Source organism: Lissotriton helveticus, chromosome 1_1, assembly GCF_964261635.1.
Source record: "Lissotriton helveticus chromosome 1_1, aLisHel1.1, whole genome shotgun sequence".
NCBI lineage: Eukaryota > Metazoa > Chordata > Amphibia > Caudata > Salamandridae > Lissotriton > Lissotriton helveticus.
Genome location: NC_136057.1, coordinates 1,136,973,248 through 1,136,993,524, shown reverse-complemented (window position 1 = coordinate 1,136,993,524; position 20,277 = coordinate 1,136,973,248). Strand labels below are relative to the sequence as shown.

Genomic DNA, 20,277 nt, shown 5'->3' with positions numbered 1-20,277 from the left:
CTCAAGCCATTCTTATGGCTTTGGGGTCCTGAAATAGTATGAATTGTCACACTTGAGGGAGTATGATGGTTAGTGATAGTGTTGGCACAGTCATTGGAAGCACTGGCAGGGGCAACAGATTGTGCAAGCTGCAGTGTCCTCCTGACAATGGCCCTGGCACTATTGTTTTTTTCACAAATTAAGCACTGGATCAAACACCCCATAGAGAGCATGATCCTTTCCGGAACTGATGATGCAATTAATTTAGCTGACCTGTGAGCTATGCGGCACATTTTTCCATCTGACCTAGTCGTACAACTACTGCTCTAGGCTCGGCTGTTTCAGGTAATGGTTCAGTCAATTATGAAGTTAAGGAATAACAAGATTATCAATCCTAGATGTCTAAAATATTAGTTGACAATTGAGAGATTTCATTCCAAATTAGTTTGCATCACTTGAACACATGCAATGCATTTAGATTTATATTCCTTTTATAAACAAATAGGAGGCAATCAAGTATCCAAATTAAATGGTTTTTTTGTCCAGATTGTAGAAAGGATTATGGGAAACTTTACATCTGATAGACATTTTTTACTTTGCCACATTCACATGAAAATCAAGGCTTCTACAACATCCTCTTGTGTATAAATAATTACTTATCACTAACAATATATTTCCGCATGAGATATACTTTGCAAAATAGTCACAAACAATGACGTTGTACATAGAAAAGCTCGGCAAAAGGTAAAATTGCTTTGATAACTACCTGTATAGATTTCCCATTGTGTGTAGAAGAGCAAAAGGGAAACTTTCAGAGAAAAATTATGCATACTTTTTCTAACTGGCTGGGTTCGATCAAAAAATGCATTGTGGTGAAAATTATCTTGCTAATCGCAAAAGACTTTGCACAAATTGACACACAAGTGAACCTGAGAAAATTAGTGAAGTACAAAATCAGCATCACTGCAAACTTTGCCAGTGAACAACACAACTCAGATTTCCCTAAAACAATGGGGTCAGTCGTACGGCCTAAATTGCTCCATATGAAAAGTGCACAGGACAACGTAGAAAATAAGCAGAATAAAGGTTAAGATGAGCATCCATCTTCAATTTTCCAAAGGGTCAGTACATTAGAAAAACTTTTAACTTGTTTAGAAACAGGAGAATTGCCGAAAGAAATGATTAAAACATACTAAGATTGTTAGTTTACACTATTGTCATGTTACAGATTATTTTTTTGAGTAGTTTTATATAGAGCGAAATAGACCCGAAGGTATCAGGGCGCTTTACATGAGCACCAGTTACGTTACGGACGGACACATTAATTTTTGTTAGGCAAGGGGAGATTTCGGGGCATATTATCAAGGCCTGCAATAAAATTATCGCCGCTTTACTGTCCATTCTCCGGCGATAATTTTATTGCACTATCAGCAATGACACGCTGGCGCATGTTCATATGCCTCTGCGCCCGTTCCCTCAACGTCCACTTTGCAACGTTAATGACATAAAGTACAAAAAGTACAAAAGTAGTTTATTGTGTTGATTATTTAAAATCGTACAATATTACACATGTAATAAAAGGTATAAAAAAAACAATAAAAGCTATATAAAAACACTTAAAATGACGTTGGATCAATTTTGTAGTCAGTTCAATTTTTACAATAGCTGTGCTCCTAAGGCAGCACGTTAATGACATGCAAAGTGGGCGTAACTGATTAAAATAAAATGGGAAATGTCGCTACCAGACATTTCTCCAATTATCAAGTTGCACGCTAACCTGCATAGCAACGATAAAAGTAGCGCTACCCGCGCTTATCGCAGGTTTCATTATGCCTGCTTTTAAACTGACTAAACCATTATAGCCAATGGGTGGTGGATTATAAGGATGAGACCACCCTGCCCTATCTACAAGGATTTTCCTATCACTGTGCGATTATCGCTTCATTTCCAGCGATAATCACACATTTTGCAGCTATCGCTGGATTTTTTTATTGCATTGGAGATAAGCGTTGCTGATAGCCCGCTATCTCTGCGATAAAATCCAGCGATAGCCAGCAATAATTATCCTTGCTCTAAGAGCGCTTAGCGATAATTATCGCCGGCTGTTGCTGATATGCCTCTTCGTGATTTGCCCAGAATCACAGAATGTTAAGCTCCCTGCCGAGACTCGAAACCAGTTTTCCAGTTCCGAAGACGACCTCCCCAGCCGTTAGGCCACATTCTCTTCCAGATGGATTCTTATGGAAATAATTGCAGCATATATGTCATTCGGGACGTAAACCTATATACAGCAAGATGAATAACACAAGAGAAATTACACTGTTTAAATGAAAATACCTACTGGGTTCAATGGACATCAAAAGCAGTTCCAAGATGCAAATGGAATGAAATTTATTTTCCTCCATTGAAGTTTTGAGTGCACTCAACTTCCTGTCATTTGTGCTGCAGATGCTATATTTTTGAAGTTGTTCCGTTATTGCTCTTATGTTTAACAGCCCTATTTGTGTGAGGGAATGAAGGTGAAACATACAGACGTGTGACTTTGACTAATAGGAATGTTTTTCACCATGGGGTTCTGAGTGACATTGGATAGGTGAGGTCTCAAGTTGCTATGACCCCCTCGGTGAAAAACATCCCCTTTATTCACAGCTTCTTTTCAATAATTGTATGTTATTTGGTTCCCGTGCTACCATTAACAGGTTTTAAGCATTTTGGAATTGTGAGATAGCATTTGTTTAATAATATTTTTTAAACATACAAATAAAAGAGACCAATGCTTTCAGTAAACAAAGGTGTTTTCATTTGGAAATAAATACAGGGTTTCTTGTTACGTTTTTACTGTTTGTCAATTTAAAGTAAGAACGTCGATTCATTTCTTTTTTTTTTCTACCTGTTAAAGAGAATTGATAGGTGAACATTGTTATGTCACAGTATTGGGATTTTTGTTTTTGTTTTTCTCTGCTCTGATGTAATTGCAGTGGATAACCGCAGTTTTTAAAAGCCTGTTCATGGTAGGGGCGGGCTAGGGAACTCGTATATAACTTGTGACTTTATAGATGAGTAACTGTGAATATTGGGGATGTTTTCAGTGGACGTTTCTGAGTGACATGAGATAGACAGGGAAAGGGAAGCTTGATCAGTCTATGGCTTCACTCAGAGCCCTGAGGTATAAAGAATCCCCATTATCCTTCTATAATGTTATGTTGTAATGTCCCATTCCATCCCCTCTTCAGGATAGCAGCTAGTTAAGTTTATGGTAGAGCCATACATAACAAAGAATCCTGTTACCCAGATCCACCCCATGCAAAAAATAAACCTATACTTATGTCCATTCACCCTCAGCAATACCCCCCCCACACCCCAATATATAAAGAAAAAACCTGGTCTTCTAACCCTCGATCCCACCACCCTCTGCAGTTACCCTCATCTGCCAAATTGAAAAAGAAAATACCTGGTTTCCTGCCCCCCTCGGGTAATATTCTCTCTTAAACTGCTCCTCTGCCCAAATATATGCACGAATGGTGCCAGAGTGCAGCCCACATTCTTCTATCTAGTGGGGAGAACAGGGAAAGTGATTGCATCTCCTCATGACATGCGCAACAAAGTATGGGGTTACCCGGTGTTCCTCAGAACCTGGGTTAAGTGCCCTATACAACGTAATGGTTCTGTCAGATTTAATTTATACACATCATACTCATTCAGGGAGTCCAAAAAAGTAGATCCTCTATTTGGCTCGAAGGATCCCAATACCAGTCACATAAACACATAGACAAGAAATTGAATAAATAAATTATACTTTCTTCACAAAATCAGTGGTGTAGCTAGCCCTCTGCATTCGTTTGCTGCCCCACGGCGGCCGCAGTGAAGAGCGGGGGTGCTGGCAAGTTTTTTCAGTTTGCTCCCCTGCAGCAAACGTTTTGGGGAACAGGGTTGGGGGGTGCTTGCTATTGCTAATGCCGCCCCGTGTCAGTGGTGGGTAAGAGTGAGGAAGGCCACCGCCCCCAACACTCATGTGCCGCCTGGAGCAGCAAATCAATATACATAATTGTTGATGTTTCAGCCCCAAGACTTCGACGTGTGTCTGGAAACATCAACAGGGTTCTTCATCAGAACAATAAGTGAATAATCCCATATGGAGATGCCCTAAAGAATTAGAACTATCCATTTACAAGTGTATTGGAAACCAAACCAAATAGTCCGCAAGGTGTTCATAGGACACTCACCTCAACATAAGAGTGAACGTGTTCAAAAGGTTTCAAAGGATCACCTTAGTTTTCTGCACAAAAACCTTTGCATCAGTTTCAAATCAAAACTGCAAAACATAAAATAATACAAACAGTCAAATTGTATTCTGTTCATTAAAACAAACCATAAAAGCACATAAATGCAATAAAAGTAATAATTACATATAACCTTTTTTAAATTGTATGTATGAGGAATAGCTTTTGTCAAACACAACATTTGCAAATATTACAGACATTTTCAGGGGCAGCCTACATGAATAACAAAGAAATCTGTTACATGGCATACTTGAGCAAGTTCCATATTAGTACAAATTCAAATGTCAATTTCATGACGACTCATAATTATTATACGACAGTGCTCAGTAAAAGAAAAACAATGCAGGAAAAATATGTACCATGGACAAAAGTCTGGAACTGGAACAGGGCCCCCTTGTCAAGTCAGAACTCTCAGCAGCAGAGTTCAGGGGACCTGCGGGTGAAGTCTTTGTGGCCCGAGATCTCAGAACAGGAGGCTACAACACACAGGCCCTTGGAGATCTTCTTCAAGCAGGTTCAAAGTAAAGTTCCAGTCTTTGTCCTCTCCTTGGCAGAAACAGCAAATGCAGGCCAACCCCACACCGCACCGAGCAAAGGGGCAATACTCCTCCTCACAGCTCTTCAACTTTTCTCCTTGGCAGAGGTTCCTCTTGATTCTAGAAGTAGTCCAAAGTTCTGGGGTCTTAGGTCTAATACTTATACCCCAAAATGTATTTATTCTCTTTGGGCAAGGGTCTCTGAGGCCATTTCAAACCAGTTGTGTCCTCACTAGTGTAGCATGAGCATAGGGGGTGGAGACAGCAGTGTGCTAGGGAGTCAGGCCCTATTGATGCGCAAGGAAATCTCCTCCAACTACTCTATCATCAGCTAGGGTCTAGTCAATCCAGCTCTGCACCATCTAGGAAGGGGCAGGCATACCTCAACCCCTTGTGGCTGTCTTCAGAGAATGCATATCCCCAGCCCCTGTCAATCCACAATCAGACAGTCAATACACAAACAGGCAGAGGCACAAAGAATAGCTTGACAAGAAAATGCCTACTTTCTAAAAGTGACATTTTCAAACATACAATTTAAAAATAATTTTTACTAAAAGAAGTGTTATTAAATGCTGAGTTCAGTGAGCCTATACGTTATTTCTCTATCTTGTCCCAGTAGGTAGTTATACATGTAATATGTCACAAAGTATTTCCCGGTCTATCCTATGGGGCAAGATAGCCTTTCAATAATGAAACACGAAATTGGCAGTATTTCACAATCAGGACATGTCAAACACACCAGTACACATCTTACCTTTCACATACACTTCTCCCTGCCCAGGGGGGTACCTCTGACCTATTATAGGGGTGCCTTACATGTAAGAAAAGGGAAGGTTAGCGCCTGGCAAGTGGGTGCACATGCCAAGTGAACATAGCAGTTAAGAACTGCGCACAAACACTGCATTGGCAGGTCTGAGATACCTTTTCAGGGCTACTCGTGTGAGTGGCACAATCAGTGCTGCAGGCCCACTAGTAGCATTTTATTTGCATGCCCTGGCACACTCAGGGCACTTTAGTAGGGACTTACCAGTTAATTAAATATGCCAATCATGGATAACCAATCATGTTCACAATTTACACAGAGAGTGTATGCACTTTAGCACTCATCTGCAGTGGTAAAATGCCCTTTAGCCAACCATAACAGGTCAGGGAAAAAAAAGAAGGAAGAAGAAAAATGTTTCGGGATAACCCAGCAAAAAGGGCCAAGTTCAACAGGAAACATTTATCACTGACCTTAAGTGTACACAGATCTGGGGTGCCTCTTAAATGTAAATAGTGTTTGCACCCACCCAGGCGATCATAGTCACTGGATTGCCTATATATGTATGCGCATATTGTTAAAAAATCATGCACTTTATTTAACATTATACAGCATATTCCTGTCTTTTCCCTGTGCTGGCGCTCAATGTGCTGTCTAGCACCAATGCAGACACCCTTACACCATGGTCCAAGGGTGCAGGTGTAGCAAGCAGGAGTGTTTTTGTGCAGGAAGGAACACCTTCCTGCGGCGGCTGCTGCTTAACTGGAGTGGTGGGGGGGAGGAAGACAAAATATCAACTTAGCTGCAGGCCGGCTGCTGCCTCTTGCCCTTCTTTGGTCGTGGTTCCAGGAAGCACACAGGCTGCCTCACATAATCACTACAATACTGTCACTAGCAGGATAGCAGCGTTGTGATTGGTCTGAGCACCATGATTCGGTGCTCAGATAGGGACTCGGACTCTGTGCATATTCTCCACCCAGGCTGTGCAATACAGCCGGTGGACTACATGCAAAGTGTGCATGACTGTTTAGCCGGCCCAAGATGGCCAGCCAAACTGTCATGCACACTTATAGAGTGTCTACCACTCTTCCTCTTGGCCGCTGCTCTGGCCAGCCCAGCACCACCCGCCCCACACCTAAGTTAATACAGAAAAATAAAATGATAATAACATTGCGTGACTATCATTTTATTTTTCCTTTTTGAACTTCTCACAGGGCAGTGGGGCGATGCTCCTCCGCCTTAGCAGAGGAGCTGCCGCTGAGGCCGTCCTGTACAAAAACACTCCACTGAGGTACTTTCCTCTTTCTATGTGTGCTGTTAAGTGCAGCTCACACTAAAAGAGGAAAAAGTAGGTGAAATAAAGATATTTCTCCTTGTTACGCCTCACCTAGGGTAACATAGCACTTTGACACATTCACAGGTTTACCAGTATTGGCAAATCTGGGAATGCATCAACATCCATGGGTCCATCCATGGAGCGCCTCCCTGGGACAGAGTAACACAACACAGCAATTTGCATTGAGTTGCATTGCTCTAGATTTATCAAGCCACTTAGGGCCACACAAGGTAACGTTGCATGGCTCAATGAATCTAACTTAAGAGTTGCGTCTCTCTTGCGCCCCATTGCATGGCGCAAAGGCGATGCAACTCTTCAATAATTATGCTTCATTGTATATATCTCCATTTCGATCCAGTTATTCATGACAGAGGCTTCCAATGTACATCACACATAACGAAGCATTTATTTTGAGAATACTAGCACGGTATGACAGAGGAAGCATAAGGTATATATTTTATGAAGGTTTGCAGTTCTTGTACAATACCTTTAAATGACACAAAATCACACTACAAATAAAGAAATTATCTTATATCCTTTAGCTGTAAGGATCTTTTTTACAAAATCTCTGTGAATTCCAGAGCCGGGAGCAGTGCTTGGTGGCTCCAGTCACTTTTCATAATTTGTTTATCAGAATAATTAAATTCTAATTGATGGAGCTGGCTTTAATTGAAGTTATGAAACCACCTCAATTGGCTAGAACCTTGCCTTGACAGCACTAGTGGCGCATCAGTTTTCTTAATGCAGTTGATTTTTTTGCACTCAGAAATCTTGATGGTTCATGCTTTTAATGTAATCCCATACAGCTCACACGGCCCTCTGCAATTTATATTCTAATTTGGTGGTGCTTAGTTAATTACTCACTAATTTAAATGGCTTACTCTTCTGAAGAACTGTGTAGACAACTATAATTAGAATTGGACACCTGTGTTCACGTGTTTAGCAGAACCATGCGGTTTACTTTACACTGGTGAAGGTTAGGCTAGCCTCTAATGCACTGTTTCATTTAGGAATCAATGGAATAAAATAAGATACTTCCAGATAAGATTCAGCTCTCATTTGGAACAAGTATTTTAAGAAAATGAAACCATATTTTCTTTTACAATTTGATTAAATGGTCTCCCATGACAAGTTACCCCACCTGAAGGAATCAAAAGCATCATCTTACTACTTCATCAGACAGTTTTGAGGTTGCTACCAAGATGTTGAACACACAATGGCAGCCAGAGACCTTTCAATGTAGTGTGACATACATACATACATACTTGCCTTAAATTGTGTTGGGCAAGAGAGCATACCAAAAAACACGACTTTCTCATCCAAAACGTTTTCGAACAAACAGGGGCAAAATGTGCATTTAATTGAGCAAATTCTGCACAGATAGACTAAAATGCAATGTGTTCTGAGGGCTCACTAAATAAATATTTCAACACATTCATAGTGTGCCAAGCAAACATGTTTCATATGAGGTGTGTTAGATAATTCACCCAAAATGCATACAAATGGTGACACAGGGGTGCAATTTTCAGCTTGTCAAAATATAAATATTCTAAACATTTGAAAAAATAAGCAAGGCAAGATGGCGGCCGCTAGGCTACAGGTGTGAGTAGCCAGCTCCTTCACTCCCGGTCTGAAGAAGGAAAGGGAGAAAAACACAGGATTTATCGTGCGCTTAGACCCTTCCTGTGGATGCCTTGTTGAGAGAGGGATGTTGGCGCATTCGGCAGAGGATTTCGTCGCTTGAAGCTGCTTGAAGTCGCGTGAAGAATTTGGCTGAATCTGTGCGGGCGGTCTTGCTGGCTCAGGGCTCTGGTGCTGGCGGCCCAGAGGACCCCGCCCTCGATGGTGTACTCGGCGTTGCTACTTGCTCGAGCACTCCAACATCCGTTCCAGGCTTGGTGCGGAGCTTCCATGCCGTCAAAAAATGCAAACTCTCTTCTAAAACCACCCGCTACGAGGAGTGGTAAAACAAAGCCTTCGGTTATGATTGAAGGAGCTGAGGATGCGGTAGCCGGGATGCTGAACATTTCAAAAACTGGTGAGTCCACCACTAATCAGCAACTGTCAGCTCCTAAGAGAGGGGGAGAGCGTGTAAATAAAAACAGCATTTCTTCACAAACTGTACCAGCCCTATTCGAAAAACAAGTAATTAAGAATGCACGAGCGCATGAGGGACACCCGGTTCAGATAGATAGTGAGAGCAATGCGACTTCAATAATCCAAGATGAATGTTTTCTGGATACCGATTTATCTGAGATACCTGAAGCCTCTTAACCGCTTGAAGCTGTGTTAGAGCTAGAGTCAGAGCCAGAACTTGAACTTGAAACTGCAGTGAATGGGGTTATGGGAGTCGCAGTTCCTACGACAGCTTCGTTCACACCAAATGCAGGAGTGAGTGAAATTTCGAATATATCTAACACACCTGGAGTAACTCTTATACCAGATGCTAGCGAAACTTTTAGTCAAGACGCTATGCAAGAAATCAATGACAATTTTTTTCCGATGTCTGATCTCACGTCTGATGAGAGCCGATTACCCTGTTGATGACAGCAGTCTAGAGGAAGAAGCGGGACTGAGTGAAATCTCGCCTGGATCAGCTATTACTGTTAAGAAGCACCGGGTCAGAATATCACAGTCAGTAAGAAATAAATCCAATGGCTTGAATGACCCGACTCAACAGCCCAGTCCTCTAAGAGAGCAAGTTCAACCAGCAGTACTTAATTCTGACCCTGGTTCGTGGTGACATTAACCATGATATATCAGACGTTGCTGGCACATAGATCTGATACTAAGACTGAGATTGCCCGTACTCAAGCCACGTGTCGAAAGGTGCAGAATGCTGTCCGACGTATCATAAAAATATGCACTGACATGTCTACAAGAGTTTCAGAGGCTGAGACCAGAATATCTACTCCCGAAGATGAAGTTGCCGCACAGAAAAGAGAACTTTAGATGACAATAGTTTTAAGCTTACTGAGCTCGAAAATCATTCTCGAAGGAACAATTTGCGGGTTCTGGGGGTCCCGGAAAATTTAGGTGGATCTGATGTCTGGAAATTTATTTGTGAACTTTTCTCCGCTGCATTTCCAGAACTTGCATCCTGGGACTGGTCCGTGGTCATTGAACGTGCTCACCATTTTCCATTTTCTATAAAAGCCAGGCAAAAGGAAGGGGACTATTCTAGAGCTATTCTGGTCGGATTCAACAATTTTCTGGCCAGAGAAGCTGTCTTTGATCTGGCTAGACCAGACAAAAAGCGCACTGCCAAAGGATGTCGTTTTTTTGTTAGACCTGATTTTTGTCAGGCAACTGTATCGAAATGCTGGCATTTTAGACAGCTGATTGCAGGATTCCAGGAAAAAGGTGCTACAGTTTACTTGCAAAACCCGGCCAAACTTAAGGTTATTGTTAAAGGTCAAACGAGATTGTTTCTCTCTGAAATCTCTGCTAAGGAATACCTAGCCTCATTATGAATAGTTATGAAATTGTTTAAGTCTGTGAAGCTAAACATCTATATTGTCTCTTTCCTTTTTTGTGCTAATTAAGGCTTTAGTGCTTCACATATTAATTCATCACATAGCTATGTTGAAAATTACTGTAGGTTTCCTTCTTTGGACCGTGGAGAGAGGGCGGGGGAAGGCACTCGGTGTTCCCAGGGACTGTCTGTCCCTGTGCCTCATAAGGTGGGTTTGGGAGGGTGCAGGGAAGGGAGTGCGGGCGGTGGAGGTTTGTGGGTAGGGTTTTGGGGGTGGTGGTGGTGGGGGGGTAAATCAGCAACAGTCGGGATTGAACAAGGCCTGGATATGGTCGATTCTAATCAATATGTGAATTGGAGTTTGAATTTCTTCACTAGAAGTAACGATTAGTATAAGGAAAGTAGATGTACCTTGATACTTTATGTTAGACACAACAAGAAAGTATGTTTTGAAACAAAAATTGCCTGGATGCCTCTAATCGATGTTCCTCTTTTTTTTTCAATGGGTAGGATAATAAAGGTGTGTACATTGAATGTCAATGGCCTTAATGATGTAAAAAAAAGGGATTTTGGCCAAAATGATATATTTGCTGCAAATAGATATTCCTTGCCTGCAAGAAACGCATGTTGCGTGGGAAAAAAGGGGACTTTTAAAAAATGTAGGACTAGACTTGCTAATCTGTTCTAAACAGACGGGGAGCAAGAGAGGGGTTGCTATCCTTATGCGATGAAATTTAGGCTCTTGTCTTAAAACATCAGCTGATAAATGGGGGAGGTGGGCTTCAGCAGAACTTCTAATATTTCAAAAGAAGGTTATGATTTATACAGAGTATGGTCCTAATCTGGACGATTATGAGCTGCTAAATTTTTTAAACCTAGAGCTTGCTTTGTGTAGTCTCCCCATTATTTTTTGTGGAGATTTAAATATTCATATTGAAGCTAGCTTCGATGTTAGACAAGACGATAGATATACGGGATTTAAACCCCGGATTCTAAAGCTCTGAGGAATCTAGTGTTAGACAATGGTCTCATAGATGCTTGGCATACACTTCACTCTAAAGACCCTGGTTATAGTTTCTTTTCTGCCCCGCATCGGAAATATGTTCGCCTTGATTATTTTTTTATCTCTCAGTTCTTTATTGACAAAACAAAGATGGAAACCCTTCCCAATTTATTATCAGACCATAATCCACTGCTATTAAGCTTTAGTTTGCCATTAGTCAGGGAAGGCCCCAAAACGACTTGGTCATTTCAGAGGAATTTACTACTTGAAGAGGATTATATACAGTTTATGACCAAAATCATTCAGGAATTTTTCCAGATTAATAATGATACTGCTTCTATCCCAATCATGTGGGATACATTTAAATCTGTAATAAGAGGGGAAAAACTTAAAGTACTCGAATTTTCAGCTAAAGAATATATGCAATAAATTTAAAAATGATTGCAACGTGGTTTTAAATGCAGAAAGAAAATCAGCCGAAAGTATTAAAGCTAACAAGCATATAGAAAAATCCCAACTTGATTTGTCTATTAAACGCAACACAGTCTATTCCCATATCGCGGACTGAGTGGCCTCCCAATATAGACAACATAGGACTGAAAGTTACGAATTAAATGAACAAACAGGAAAAGTATTAGCGCAGAGACTACGTCAAAAAGCAATATCTAACAAAATTCTTAAAATTCGAGATCTTAGTGGGACTGTCAGGACCTCTAAAGGGGATATATTAGTAGCTTTTAACACGTTTTATCAGGCTCTATATCATCAACCCAATAATGTGGCAGATTCAGGAGCAAAGATGTCACAATCTCTGGAAGGTATTAATAAAACTGATCTGTTGGAAGAACAGAAAAAAATACTTAGTGCTTCAATTACTTGGGAAGAAATTGAAACAGCTATTATGGGTCTGGCTACTGGTAAGGCAATGGGACCGGATAATCTCCCTCTAGAATTTTATCGAGTATTTAGGAGAGTTTTAAAATTGGAACTGACTAAGATCTTCCAGCTAGCTTTTGCAGGTAACCCTCCTGATTCATGGTCATTAGCCACTATTGTTATATTTAAAAAGAAAGGGAAGGCCAGTGATGAGCTAGGGTCATATTGACATTTTCAAAAATCATTGCGGACAGATTAAATGAATTGATGCCGTCCCTTGTTTCCATAAGACAACATGGATTCATTTCAAAAAGAGATACTACGGACCACGTTAAAAAAGTTATAGCATTGTTGGATTGGGCACAGGCCACGGAGTCCCCGGTTGCGGTGGCCCTGTTGGACGCTGAAAAAGCGTTCGACAGGGTCGCCTGGGGATTCCTATGGGCTGTAATGGCCTGGATGGGATTTCCTAAAGAATATATTAATGCAATTAAGGCACTTTATCTCCATCCGAAAGCTGCTATTAGGATTACAGATACACTTTCGGAAAGTTTTAGGATAATGAGGGGGACCAGGCAAGGTTGCCCTTGCTCTCCCTTGCTGTTCGCAATATATTTAGAACCTTATCTTCGTAAACTATCAATAGAAGAGGACATCGCTCCGGTTATGATTCGACAAAATGAATTAAAAATATTTGCATATGCAGATGACGTTGCCATTACTACCTCAGATATTAGACGGGCATTACCAAAAATAACTTATCTTGCAGAAGAGTTTGGAGCTTTGTCGGGCTACAAGCTAAATCTTGCAAAAACTCAGTTTATCCATTCTGAAAGTGGCCGGCCTAATGATTTGGCTTTCGTCTCCGAGGCTCAATACCTCGGGATTACAATATATTCCAAGATTGACGAAATTGTGCGTCTTAATATTGAGCCAGTGTTAAAATCCTCTAAAAATATTTTGGAAAGGTTAACTAACCTACATTTTTCTCTTTATGGCCATGCTAATATATTAAAATTGTTGATTTTTACAAAATTTTTATATTTATTTTGTGCAATACCTCTTTTGTTTTCATCGTCTTATTTTATTAAAATGGATAGAATGGCATCCAGGTTTCTCTGCAGCTACCATCGAACTAGACGGGCCCTGAGATGGTGTTCCCTCCCGAGAATGAAGGGTGGTTGGGAGATTCCCAATTTTCGGCTATATTATTGGCTTATCTCACTATGATATAAGGCATACTAATTTTCCCAGATATTATTACGGGTGAATCGACCCACCCTTCAATTTATGAAATGCTGCTAGGTGAGGAAGCTTCTCAATGTTTAGTAAAAGTTGTAGAACCTAGTTACTACAAACAGACTAAGTTCAAAATTATGTTAGCGGCCTCGGTAATCTGGAGGCAGATAAAGAAGAAAATTATCCGGTAGGGCGATCTAAACTATTATTCTCCAGTGTTGAATAACCGTATGTTACCTGAGATTTTAAATGATCAAATCATGAAAAGATGGCACACTTCTGGGATTCGTCTATTGGGAGACTTTTATCAAGGCACTCAAATCGCCTCTTATTCTAGTTTACAAACAGAATATAAACTGTCTAGAAATGATTTCTTCAAATACCTCCAGGTACGGAGCTTTTTGGAATCTAAGGGTCTTCTTGGCCATATATGTATGAACAAAAATAATATCTTAGAAACTAGCAGAAGGGTAAAAAAAATAGGTTTAGTTTATCAGATGGCTATTAAACAAATGGATGACGATTTGAGTGTGATTGAGAATAAATGGCAAAGGAAATTCGAAATTGAAAATGTTGATGTAGTTAGATCTATTGAATTATCGATTAGGATGCTATTCAATGGCTCGCTTCAAAGCCAGCACTTTATGTCAATTTATGATCTTTATTATTCCCCGGCCAAATTGGCTAAATGGAAAGTTAGAAATGGTGATGAATGTAAACGGTGTGATGAAACAGCTGCTGATTCTATTCATATGTTTTTTAAATGCTTGAAACTTTCTCAATTTATTGCAGATGTCGAATTCTTTTTAAATAATAGTTTGGGGATCACTTTAAGATTAACTGCCGAAATGGTTATTGTAGGTCTTCAAACGGATGAAATTGGAATAAGGTCAGCTGCTGAAGAAGCTTTTTTATTTATTTGTATGGCAGTTTTTCGCTTTTGCATTACTTCTCGCTGGTTAGACCCTGAGCCTCCAGTTTTCAATCATTGGCAATCCAAACTGCTATCTATATATCAACTTGAAATGGCAATCTATAGATCTAAGGGTTTAAAAAGGAAAAAGTTTGGACAAAAAGTTTGGGCTCCTATCTCAAAATGGATTTAATCTGATTTGATAATATCATGTGATGCCAAATGCTCTCTATAAATATATTGTTATTATTTATCCATGGATTGTATAAACAATTATGTTATGTACCATGCTCAATGTACGACTGATTGCTGAAATGAAATCAATAAAAAAAAATTTAAAAAACATTTGAAATAATCTGTGTGCACACTTTCTCATTTTTTTAAATGTATGTAGCACCTCTTGTTAAATCCTACATTCTACTTCCTTGTCTATCCAGCCTCTCTCATTTGACGTGACTGAGAATCCACTAGAAAGGTACATAGTGGAAAATAAAAGAGTTACATAAACTGTAGCCTGTCCAGTTAAATAAAACCTATGGATTCATACACCAATGCTAGTGCTCAAGCTATAGATATCAAACTGATTCACAGATTACACCAATCTTACTAACTCAAGCCTCGGGTAGTAATGAAATGTCATAACATCTGTATGTATATACATGAGGAAAGCCCTCTCCAAAATTCACCATATGAAAGCTATGGAAGTAAGCACCATCTGGCACAAACCAATATCAGCAATAGGTCTCTCAAGATAGCATTTATTATATAACACATATATTTCAGAAACTTCAGTTTGTCAGTTTCTAAAAATGTACATCATTTGCTATCAATTGCAAACTTTTTGCCTTGGCTAAACAAACTCAGTTTACCCAAAAAACGTATCATTTTTTATGAAAAACATATTTGCCCCAGTGCACAAGCTTTCTATTTGTTTTTGTAAATACAAATTGGGTTCTCGAATATTGGCTTGCCTTTTAACCATATATTACTGTCCTGCAAGGATAGATTCTGCTCTGTGTATTTAGGCGTCATCAACAAATACCATCGATGTTGAACATATGCCAAGAATATACATTTCAATATGCTTGTGACAAAGTCAACTATGTCAATAATGCCAAAGAATATTTTAAGTCCGGTAACCATGATGCCATGACAATCCATTATGGCAGAGAGAGCAGTAACATGATATCAACGACCACTCTTAACTGTGCTATGGCCATCATTACACCATCGATTGCCATAACATGCTAGAGAAATACCCACAATGTACAAATAATGGCTCCCATTATGAGGGGCGGGGGTAGATATCATGGCAGTGGAAGATCCACCATCTAAAGGCTGCTCAAATTTCAGCTGAACCTTTAACTCATAGTCTTCACAAATATTTCATACGCATACGCACCAATCACACTTTCACCATCTGTTTTAAATAAACTGAGTGTTACTTTCAACTATCTACAATTCTTGCCACGAAGATACAGAAGCCAATCCAATAAATATATCACATGATACTGATACATATCCTTCTCCTAATTTACAGCATTTCCCTAACATTCCCTTGTCTATAAAAACTCTTGAAAGTTCGGTGTGGAACAAACTCACCAGATTCCTGTTCACCCATGACCTGTGCAAACACCTGCAAGCATGCTTCAACAAATTGGAGCCATTGAAGACTGTTGTCTCTAGAGAGACAGCAGTCATCAGTGTCCCCAGGTTCATACCTCAATTCACCTCAGCCATCTCTTCAAAGCAACCAACGTTTTGAATCAACACTCACTCTGATGAGCCAGGATTAGAACTTCACATATTTGTCCTCTTATGATTACCAAAGGGCATATCATTTGCCTCTAGAAAAATGATGACAATATGTAAGATTAAAATAAAATTTGTTGAATGTGGCTCCACTCTGAAAAAAAAAAATCATTGGTGACAAACAAGTATAGCATGGATTAAACTGCATGCTCTCAATAAGCTTGCCAACAGTGTCTATTCGAATTGTCACTTATTTATGCTATTTCACCTAGTTAAAAAAACTATAAATTAGAAATAAACTTTTCTAAATGGCATCTAGAATAAGAGGTTGCCTAGTTTAAACTGAATTGATTCAATAGTACAGATCGCATTCACTCTCAAAATCCAGATGCAAAACTCCTTCACATGTTGAATGATTGTTGGCAACAAGTAGCTAGAGGAATCATGATGGTCATGCAAATGGAGGAGTGATGAGGAGTGATAAGAAAGGGATGACCTCAATATGTGTGAAGTCTGTTTCCATTAAATTCATAACTTCTGCACATTCAACATTGAAAGTAAACAAGGAATGCCTTCGGTTCTAAGGCCAACCAGTAGATTTTGGATTGACACAAAGTAGTAAGATGTATCAAGCCAGTCATTGAACAGAAAGGTTTTCTTAAAATCTGTTATGAAAAAAATATTCACAAAGAACTGCCAAGACATCCTGGAAACGTATAACTGATTTAATTGCACATAATTGCACCTTTCTTAGTCAACCGATTACTTCTCTTACTTTTGTATCAACATTTGCATGAGTGGTTCCTATATTATCTAGCAGTAGATGTAATGTAGTGGTTTCCAATATTATTTATTCCTACTAATATTTGACAGTCATTGATTTTTATTATAAACACATCCCATAAAAAATATCTTCTGCCCATGAACAGATCATGATATCATCCACAAAGAGGAAAGACAAATTGATATGTCTGCTAGGGCTGGCACATTCTTTTGTGAGTTATCTAATTTTATGAAACAGCCATGAATAAAACTGTTAAATTAAGTTGAAGTGAAGAGACACCCTTTGCCTCATACCTTTGTTTATTGTGAGTACATTTGTAAGTTTAAAATTAGGATCAAATCCCAGACGTGGTTCCCACTTGAAGAAGCCTAACCTCAAAATTTTAATTTCTGTCTCAGGAAGGGCTATATCAAGCTCAGTAAAGGCACATTTCTGTTGTAGGAATCCCCACAAAATCTGGGGTTTCTTTAGATACATATGCATCATTACAAACAGCCTAAAGTCTTGACCAATAATACACCACCCCTCGAAAAGACTACCTGTACACACTTCATTGCCTTCGGGCAGAAAACCAATCATCAAGTACAATTAGAATAAAATGAACACCCTCTCAATTGATTCCAACAGGGAAATTGTATGACAATTCCACAGTCCTGTCCTTGTGTGTGCTTTGTGAATTGGTACAGAAGGGGCAGATCTTTATGATGGAAGTATCTGCTCTGTTGTGAGAACATCATTAGCAGGCCTCGAACTGAAGGGTACTCAATCAATTGATGCAAACAAATTCAACTTCATAATGAAATAATACAGTCTCATGGCATTCCCTTTACAAGGCTAGTTATGGCGGCAGTACTCTCTTTAATGGTGAAGTGTTCCCATTTATCCAAGAGATAACTTCTTGTGGTTTAGCTAGGCATAAATACTCTGACTGCTTCTACAGTGCATGGAAGTGGGCCTACCATAAATCACAATTGGGTTAGTCTGGATTTTATTTGCTGTTTGGATCACCCAGTTGTTGTTGTTTTACGTTGGGTGAATCACACTATATATGTCTCAACACAGTAATCCCAAGGGAAATGGACTGCATATGTTTACCACCACTGTCTGCCTTTTAAGATACGGCTGCTGTAAAGCAGCTGGGTAAAAGGACACTTGGCTGTTACACTTGAACACATGTGCTCACGCATGGGCAAACATGTGGCAGTTGCATGTTGCAGACTACCTTCATCCCAGCCCGGTAACTGTGCACACAGAGCCTGGTGCAGCGGGAACTTTGCAGGATTAGATTTTGACCTGGGGCAGGCCTTTTAATGTTAGTGTTCACTTACAGGAAATGTCAGTGTGATTTACTGTTTTGTCTACAGTGACACTTTATTATACACATAAGGATAAGACTGCCTTAGAGTGAAGTTTTGCTTTACTTTGACCTACAATGTCCAGTGACATGTCAAATGTGGTGGAACATGTATGGCAAACACAAATCTGAGAGTTCAAAGAAGAGATCTGTACAGCCTATGGGTCATCAAGGATTGCCATATTTCTCTGGCTCAGCTAAGGATCAGAGCCCAGGCCTTTTGTCATCCTGTGGTGCCAAGTTAATTACATTTATTTCTTGCTTCAGAAACAAAGGCCACCCAACACAACGTGTGTAATTAACAGCTCCTCACTCTATTTTTGAGAAGGAAACAGTTGGGAATGTAGAACGTGCATCAGTCAATTAGCTGTCACACTGTACAAGGGATGGGCCAATAAAAGTCCACTGAACAAAGGAGGAAGCCCAAACATCTGTAGCCAACAAAGGAGGGGTGCCACTTTGATGGGAAAGACCCTGGCAGTGATGTCAACAAGGGGCAGAGCAGAGGCCCCCAGAGTTTATGTGACCAGTGCCTCCTAGGTGATGCGATTTTGAATTGTCCCAACATACTGTAAAGGAAGGTTGGGAGAGCGGTGGAGTGGTGACATGGCAACCGAGCATAGGCCAGAGGGGCCTGGCTTCTCAAACATTCAGCCTCCACTTAAAAAGGCTTGAAGAAGGAAGAGAGTGCTCTCCTGGTTGTGCTTTTGCTGCTTGGACAACTGGAAGGCGGAACCCCCTGATGCCCAAAACGGACTACAGATTCTGCCCCAGTTGACGCCAGGACCATTGGGCCTTTCCAAGAGCCAGTGAAGCTGGCCCAGTTTCACCCTCTGACGACCTGGTTGTGGAAAGCCCTGAACTTCTGTGCCCAGAGACAAACACCAGGAAGAAGAACGGGAGCCAGTGAAACCAGCTTCCAGTAGATTACACCACTTTGGAGGTGAAGAGATCTTCTAAAACTACTTCTGGTGGCTTGAGCTTACCATCAGGAGTAAGATGAGCCCAAGATCGTCTGAATCGGCTAAATGGGGTCGAATTATGGCCTTTGTAAGGTTATCGACCTTTGACCTTTCAGGAGCCAAAGCATGTCAGGCTCTTCTTTAAATTACTCCCAGGGTAGGTCAGCACAAGAAAATTCTACCTTAGTGAGAGGGAGGGGGGACCGTGTGGAACCCCTTCCCTGGTTTTACTTTTTTCCCCAGAAGCACCAGTCTCCACAGGGGCTGATGCAAGACTATCGGGGGAGCTCAGTTGTGTCCCCCCAGTCAAGCAGAAAGGAGCCCAGGAGCCCATCTCCAGGCCCTGTGCAGCCCAAGAGGAAGTGGGAGCACAGTCTTCCCCCTAATAGCGGTGTCACAGGCAGAGGGCCAGGTGAGGTAAATGATTGCTGCCTTCTCCTGCACCAGCATTTTGAAGAACTGGCCAGGTGGGGAACCATGAGTGCAGCCCAGGAATTGGCTACCCGTGCTGCTCAGGCACAAGAGAGCATCAGATGAGCATGTGGGACCAGGCACCCCACAACAAAAATAAAAATAAAAAAAGAGAAAGGAGAAGCAATTTTCCCCAGTTCAGAGGAAAAGCTGCACCATTGGTATATTTGCTGTAGCGCCCCATAATACAGGAAGCATTCTGTCAAAGTGATGTAAACCTGGGGAATCACCAAATTCGTACACCTCACGAGGTGAACCATAAAGAGGAGAAATTCGCTTTTTTTTTCTTTGGATTATTTTATTGTACAGCAAGGTGCCCCTTTCTGCACAACAACAATCCTGCCTGCAACTGAGGCACCCTTGCACCATGGTGCATGGGTGCCTTTTGTTGACACTAGGCTGCCAAGAAAGGAGAGGAATGCACCATATTGCTTAAATACTGTGTATTCCTTCACTTTCACCTTGGTGTAGGGCAGCACAGCAAAATGCCTTGTTGTGCTGCTCAACACAATAATGCCACAAATAAGGCCATAAATATCTAGGTAATGGTAAATAGA

At 40.6% G+C, this 20,277-nt stretch overlaps 1 protein-coding gene across 1 annotated transcript in view; it reads right to left on the bottom strand.

Moving 5' to 3' along the window:
* MGAT4C (MGAT4 family member C) overlaps positions 1–20,277 on the bottom strand; it is a 1,165,419-nt gene that overhangs the window by 662,235 nt on the left and 482,907 nt on the right. Inside the window, exon 3 of the mRNA XM_078656572.1 lies at positions 4,203–4,291. The gene's annotated coding sequence lies outside the window, so the exon portion shown is untranslated. The remainder of the gene's footprint in view (positions 1–4,202; positions 4,292–20,277) is intronic.